Source organism: Convolutriloba macropyga, chromosome 2, assembly GCF_964194025.1.
Source record: "Convolutriloba macropyga chromosome 2, txConMacr16.3, whole genome shotgun sequence".
Lineage (NCBI taxonomy): Eukaryota > Metazoa > Xenacoelomorpha > Acoela > Convolutidae > Convolutriloba > Convolutriloba macropyga.
Genome location: NC_134469.1, coordinates 55,267,416 through 55,275,571, shown reverse-complemented (window position 1 = coordinate 55,275,571; position 8,156 = coordinate 55,267,416).

The following is an 8,156-nucleotide window of genomic DNA, read 5'->3' as shown; positions in this document are numbered from 1 at the left end:
ATTAATAATGGAGTAAGAAACAAATATGATAAAAAAGATGAGCTTGAAAAAGATTAAAAAGATTGAGTTTAAGTTTCTTGCGTCAGTGATGTTGCGTTGCAGATATTACATTTTTATTATTTGCAATTTTCTTCATAATCACTCTGTAATTCATGACTATGTTTTTCTTTTATGATTAACCCCCTTCCCCCCCCCCCAACGGCTAGTTCGGCACCCCCCTTTATAAATGTTTAAACATATTGTTAAAGCTAAGTAATTTTAAACATGAACAATATGCATTTCCTAAAAGCTAGCACAGCTATGGTTTGGAAATATTACGTATGTCAACCAAAATTTGTTGCATATAAGGTAAACATCAATAAAATTTTCTCTATTATATAATATTTGGTGTCATCGGCTACAATAAGAGCTCAATTTCTAAATTTTTAGGAAACTGTTCTAAAAGTGCCTTCAATCAGCCTAGATACTCTTGTTTGAAAGAAATGCAAATACCGCTCCTGAAATTCACAAAAAATTAGATTTTGGGGGTGCAAAACAACTATATAGGGGTGGGGACGCAAGCAGAAAAGCCATGAATGGGGAAAACAGTGACAAGATGATTTAAATACTGTCCACCCTCACAGTCAATGTCAACCATGTTATCGATCGTGTTCGGGCAAAAGAGTCCCAAACAAAACAGTCCCAGACGAAATAGTCCTAAATTGCAAAAAAATCCAAGAAAAAACCGTCTCAGACAAAACAGTCCCAAACAAAACAGTCCCAAAAACAGACAAAACTGCCCCAGACAATATAGTCCTGAAATTTTACAGATTTTGACTCAATCATTATCTAACGAAGGTAAGCCGACAATTAAGCTTATCAAAATAAAATAATCAAAGCCTTAAAAGTGGACACAAAACTAGTTGTTGAACTCAATGAGAGGTTTTGTTTTAACTCGGAGGCATATAAAACAGTGCCTCATGATGTTTGGCGTCAGAAATTTGACGCATATTGTTATCATGGAAATCAATCAGACAAACAAGGAATCAGAATTCCTCGTCTTTGAAAGCTATGGCTATATTAGGCACCGACATCTTACAGACGGCGCATCTTCTCGGCGCTGCCGTATTACAAAATGCAATAACAGTGTCAGGCTACGCAATGAATGAATCAAACTTACCATTTTTCATTGGTTAATAGAAAACATCCTTCACTAACCAAACTGATTGAGAAATTCAAATACCAACAAACAACACAGAAAAACAGGTGTAGAATATAACAGCTGACCAGAAAGTAAATAGGCCAAACAAAGCAATTTACGCAAAAAACGATGCAAATTTACAATAATTTGTTCAAAATCACGACATCAGAAAATGATTGATTTCATGGGAGGCTGCGGTTATTATATCAAACTCTAACAGGTGTGCTTTTCTCAGTGTAATTTTCTTGGTTCTGTAATTCAGGACATTCATTTTCTACCAAAATTTTTTAAGTTTTTAAAAAGCGATGGAAGCGATCTGATTATTGCAAAATATCGCTCAAGAGCTAGTTTTTCTTTTTCATTTCTAACACGACAACTCATGACCGGATTCTCCAGATTTTAAAACATTTCGCAATTTTTCCCACTTTACGATCTAAGTTATCCTCAATTTTTAATAATTGCGAAAAAAAAATTTCATTCGGGCTTGAACCAGCGACCTCCGAATGTGCTTCCAGATTGCTAACTACTGGGCCACGGTGATTTTTGTTTTCCGACTTCAAAGATTTTTTCAAGGTAAAAATTGCAATTTTTTGATCTGTCTAACGAGCACTTTGAGCGGGACTGCTTTGTATGGGACTGTTTTGTCTTTTTAGCCGGACTTTTTTGTCTGCGACTGTTTTGTCTGGGACTGTTTTGTCTGTTCACCTTATCCGTGTTAACCACGGTTACAGTCTAAAACGCCAAAGATAAATAACATTGTATCAATAATGTCAAAAAGAAAGAGGTTAATTTAAAAACAGTTAATGCAATACTAATTTCGTACTAGGAAGACTATTATCAGCTTTGCCTGCGGCTACTCATATAGTTGAGCACAACAAATAACTCTCTCAATTGCGTCTCAAAGGAAATTGAAAAATAAAATCTCCGACTTTACTATATAGGGAAATAAGGTTTTTGAATAACTGAACTGTATTCGGAGGAAAAAATAATCTAAATTTTGTCCCTTAGCTACGGTTTTTTGTGTGCTTGCGCAATGAAATCTGAGCTTGTTTCTCTCTCTGCTGTTAACGTTTAAGAAGAGCAAAATGAATTAGAGCTTCTCAAAGAATGAGGTTACATTTATTTGGAAAAAAAAATCATTTACAGAGATATGTTGCCTATATGACGAATTAAAAAAGTTCTTTTGTGATATAACGCCAAACCACAAATCAAATCAAACAGTTGTCAGACATAGAAGCATCACAAATGTTCAGTAAACATTCAAAATTATCTTAAATATGTAAAAACACTATAAAAACTTTCTCCCTAAATTTAGTTCACCACTTTCCTCAAAAATTTAATACACCAAAGAAAGTGTCTCTGTCGCTAATACCTACTTTCAAAAAATTAGAATAATATATAAGATATTCAATAAAATGGATAAGTACTCAATAAAGTCAAAAAATTAAACTGTTTAAAATATACACACAAGAACTTCAGAAAACAACCCAAGCAAATTGGATACATGAGCAACTGAGTTGAAGAAGTCGAAAAATTTTTCAATAAGACGAACAGTACTTCACCCTGTCTATAAATCACTTTAAGAGGACAGAGAATTAAAATGATAGGTCTTTGGAGAATCAAAGGCAAAAGCTTCTTCAATGGTTTTCTCTAGAAAAATCACGAATGTAAATATTAACAACAAATAAAATACTCAGATACCCCATAGAGAAGCAACCTCAAAATCAACACGCGCCGTTGACCAACAGCGTTGGCTGACAAAACCAGCATTCACAATAGAACCAACAACCTCTTAGCAAGAGTTTGTAAAACAATATTAATTCAGAGAAAAATCGATGTTTCAAAGCCACATTCCAGTGAAAATGTTGACGGGGTACACAAATTAGTTTTAAAATGAATAATCTAGGGCACTTCTAGTCTAGGTCAGTCACTACAAAAATGCGTAACAAGAGCCTGAAGCTGTTACTCAATGACAAAGTCGTAATTTGTGCAGCAATTGTGGCAAATCCAATTTGCAACGTAAATTTATTTTGTGAAATATGAAAAATTTGAAAAGAGTAAGTAAGCAACAGATTCCAAAAAAAACACCATCGTACTAAAAATCCATGTATGTAACAAATTTTTCTCTTGAAGCGTTACATCCAGAGCTATAGTTTGAAAGTGTTAGGTGTTTCAACCAAAATTTGTTGCGGATAACATAAGTATCAAGAAAGATTTCTCCATTATATATTTTTTGGTGTTTTCGACTCAAATAAGAGCTCAATTTTAAAAGTTTTTTTTAGTTATACATATAAACTAATGTTTTTAAAGAGGCTCCGTTATCCAAAGAAATTGAAAGTATATTGAAGCGAGGTCAAATAAAGTATATAAATTGTTGATCTTCAGTGGCTATGAATATTGATGTAAGAAGCAAATATGATAAAAAACATGAGCTTGAAAAATTTTAAAAAGATAGAGTTTCTTGCGTCAGTGATCGCAATATAATTAGAGCATTCTATGCGTTTAATGAAGGTAGCGAAGATTAAAACTTAAGAAATTGATTGCAATTTTAACCATGGGTTGGCGAACCTTGGAGAAACCACGAAAAAAAAACATTTTACAATGCATTGCAGAAATTACATTTTATCAAATGCAAATTTTTCCTGAATCACTCTGTTATTCATGACTCGGTTTCTTGTTTTATGATTAACCCCCTTCCAAACCCCCTCCTCCAATGGTTAGTTTGGCATCCCATTTAATAAGTTTTTGAACATTTTTTTAAAGCTAAGTAATTTTAAACATGAACAATATGCATTTGTTAAAAGGTAGCACAGTTTCAATGAAATTCAAGTACCGCTCCTAAATTTCGCAAAAAAATTAGATTTTGGGGGTGCAAAACAACTATATAGGGGTGGGAGCGCTAGCAGAAAAGATACGAATGGGGAAAAAACTGACAAGATGAACTGGTTACTGTCCACCCTCACGGTCAATGTAACCCATTTTATCGATCGTGTTCGGGCAAAAGAGTCCCAAACATAACATTCCGAGACAAATTAGTCCTAAATTGCAAAATATTCCTAGAAAAAACGGTCCCAGACAAAACAGTCCCAGACGAAACAGTCCCAAAAACAGACAAAACTGCCCCAAACAAAATAGTCCTAAAATTTTACAGATTTTGAATCAACTCTTTAATTAACGAAGACAAGCCGACAATTAAGCCTATCAACTTATCAAACTTACCATATTTCATTGGTTAATAGAAAACATCCTTTACTACCCAAACTGATTGAGAAATTCAAATACCAACAAACAACACAGAAAAACAGATGGAGAATATAACAATTGACCAGCAAGTAAAGAGACTAAACAAAGCAGTTTACGCAAAAAATGATGCAGATTTAAAATAATTTGTTCAAAATCACCGACATCAGAAAATGATTGATTTCTTGAGAGGATGCATTTATTATATCAAAATCTAACAGAAGTTGCTTTTCTTACTGTAATTCTTTTTGTTCTGTTATTAACGTCATTTATTTTCCGTCAAAATTTTTTGCTTGTCAAAAGATGAGGTTAGAGTTGTTTGGAAAAAGCAATCCTTCCTAGAGATATGTTGCTTATATGACAAAATAAGTCCTTCTGTGACATAACGTCAAACCACGTTTCAAGGAAACAAAAATGAGAGCCTGAAACCTCTACAGGTAATTGGTCAAGCGAAAGTCCCTAATATTCACTTAATTGAAACACATATCGAGTTTAAAGAAAACCTTAGAATTTTTATCCAGCAATAAATAACATTTCGAACAGTTGTCAGACATAAAAGGGTCACAATTGTTCAGTAAAAATTCAAAATTACTTATTGTATTCAAAAACCCTTAAAAACTTTCTCCTTAAATTTAGTTCACTGCTTTCTTCAAAAATTAAATACAACAAAGTAAATGTCTCTGTCGCTAACACCTACTTTCAAAACATTAGAGTAAAATATAAGATATTCCATTAAATGGAAAGTTAAAAAATGAGTAATCCAGGGCACGAATTTTAAAGATTTTGACTCAAGTCATTAATTAACCAAGGTGAGCCGACATTTAAGCAAATCAAAATCAAATAATCAAAGTATTAAAAGTGGACGCAAAACTAGTGGTTAAACTCAATGACAGTTTTTTTATTTGGGAGGCAAATATAAGAGTGCCTCATGATGTTTGGCGTCAAAATTTTGACGCAAACTCTTAATATGGAAATCAATCAGACACACAAGAAATCAGAATTCCTTGTCGTTGAAAGCTATGGCTACATTAGGCACCGACACCTTACAGACGGCGCATCTTCTCGGCGCTGCCTTATTACAAAGTGCAATAACCGCGTCAAGCTACGCAAGGAATAAGTCAAACTTACCATATTTCATTGGTTAATAGAAAACATCCTTCACTACCCAAACTGATTGAGAAATTCAAATACCAACAAACAACACAGAAAAAACAGGTGGAGAATATAACAGCTGACCAGCAAGTAATGAGGCCAAACAAAGCTATTTACTCAAAAAACGATGCAAATTTATAATAGCTTGTTCAAAATCACCGACACCAGGAAATGGTTGATTTCTTGAGAGGCTGCAGTTATTATATCAATCTCTAACAGAAATTGCTTTTCTTACTGTAATTCTTTTTGTTCTGTAATTAAGGTCATTCATTTTCTACCAAAATTTTTTGCTTCTAAAAAAATGAGGTTAGATTTGTTTGGAAGAAGCAATCATTGCTAGAGATATGTTGCCTATATGACAAAAGAAGTACTTCTGTTACATAACGCCCATCCACGTTTCAAGTAAACAAAAATAAGAGCATGAAAAGTCTACAGGTAATTGGTCAAGCATAAGTCTCCATTTTTCACTTAAATGAAACACAAATCGAGTTTAAAGAAAACCCTAGAATTTTCTTCCAGCAATTAATAACATTTCAAACAGTTGTCAGATATAAAAGAGTCACAATTGTTCAGAAAAAATGCAAAATTATTTCATGTATTTGAAAACACTTAACAACTTTCTCCTTAATTTTAGTTCACTGCTTTCTTCAAAAATTAAATACAACAAGGTAAATGTCTCTGTCGCTAATACCTACTTTCAAAAAATTAAAAAAATATATATGACATTCCATAAAATGGAAAGTTAATAAATGAGTAATCTAGGGCACAAATTTTAACGATTTTGACTCAAGTAATTATTTAACCAAGGTAAGCCGACAATTAAGCAAATCAAAATCAAAAAATCAAAGTATTAAAAGTGGACGAAAAACTAGTGGTTAAACTCATTGACAGATTTTTTTTATTTGAGAGGCATATAAAAGAGTGCCTCATGGTGTTTGGCGTCAAAATTTTTACGCAAACTCTTAATATGGAAATCAATCAGACACACAAGGAATCAGAATTCCTTGTCTTTGAAAGCTATGGCTACATTAGGCACCGACACCTTACAGACGGCGCATCTTCTCGGCGCTGCCGTATTACAAAGTGCAATAACCGTGTCAAGCTACACAAGGAATAAGTCAAACTTACCATATTTCATTGGTTAATAGAGAACATCCTTTACTACCCAAACTGATTGAGAAACTCAAATACCAACAAACAACACAGAAAAACAGGTGGAGAATATAACAAGTGACCAGCAAGTAAAGAGGACAAACAAAGCAATTTAGGCAAAAAACGATGCAAATATACAATAACTTGTTCAAAACCACCGACACCAGGAAATGGTTGATTTCTTGAGAGGCTGCAGTTATTATATCAATCTCTAACAGAAATTGCTTTTCTTACTGTAATTCTTTTTGTTCTGTAATTAAGGTCATTCATTTTCAGCCAAAATTTTTTGCTTCTCAAAGAATGAGGTTAGATTTGTTTGGAAGAAGCAATCATTGCTAGAGATGTGTTGCCTATATGACAAAAAAGTTCCTTCTGTTACATAACGCCTAAACACGTTTCAAGTAAACAAAAATAAGAGCATGAAAACTCTACAGGTAATTGGTCAAGCATAAGTCCCCAATTTTAACGTAAATGAAACACAAATCGAGTTTGAAGAAAACCCTAGAATTTTTACCCAGCAATTAAAAACATTTCAAACAGTTGTCAGATATAAAAGAGTCACAATTGTTCAGAAAAAATGCAATATTATTTAATGTATGTGAAAACACTTAACAACTTTCTCTCTAATTTTAGTTCACTGCTTTCCTGAAAAATTAAATACAACAAGGTAAATGTCTCTGTCGCTAATACCTACTTTCAAAACATTAAAGTAATATATATGATATTCCATAAAATAAAAAGTTAAAAAATGAGTAATCTAGGGCACAAATTTTAACGATTTTGACTCAAGTCATTAATTAACCAAGGTAAGCCGACAATCAAGCAAATCAAAATCAAATAATCAAAGTATTATTTGAAAAAGAGAAATTCTGGTTCCTAGTGGACGCAAAACTATTGGTTAAACTCATTGACAGGTTTTTTGTTTGAGAGGCATATAAAAGAGTGCCTCATGATGTTTGGCGTCAAAATTTTGACGCAAACTCTTAATATAGAAATCAATCAGACAAACAAGGAATCAGAATTCCTCGTCTTTGAAGGCTATGGCTATATTAGGTACCGACATCTTACAGACGGTGCATCTTCTCGGCGCTGCCGTATTACAAAATGCAATAACAGTGTCAGGCTACGCAATGAATAAATCAAACTTACCATATTTCATTGGTTAATAGAAAACATCCTTTACTACCCAAACTGATTGAGAAATTCAAATACCAACAAACAACACAGAAAAACAGGTGGAGAATATAATAGCTGACCAGCAAGTAAAGAGGACAAACAAAGCAATTTACGCAAAAAACGATGCAAATTTACAATAACTTGTTCAAAATCACCGACATCAGGAAAAGATTGATTTCTTGAGAGGCTGCAGTTATTATATCAAACTCTAACAGAAGTTGCTTTTCTAACTGCAATTCTTTTTGTTCTGTAATTC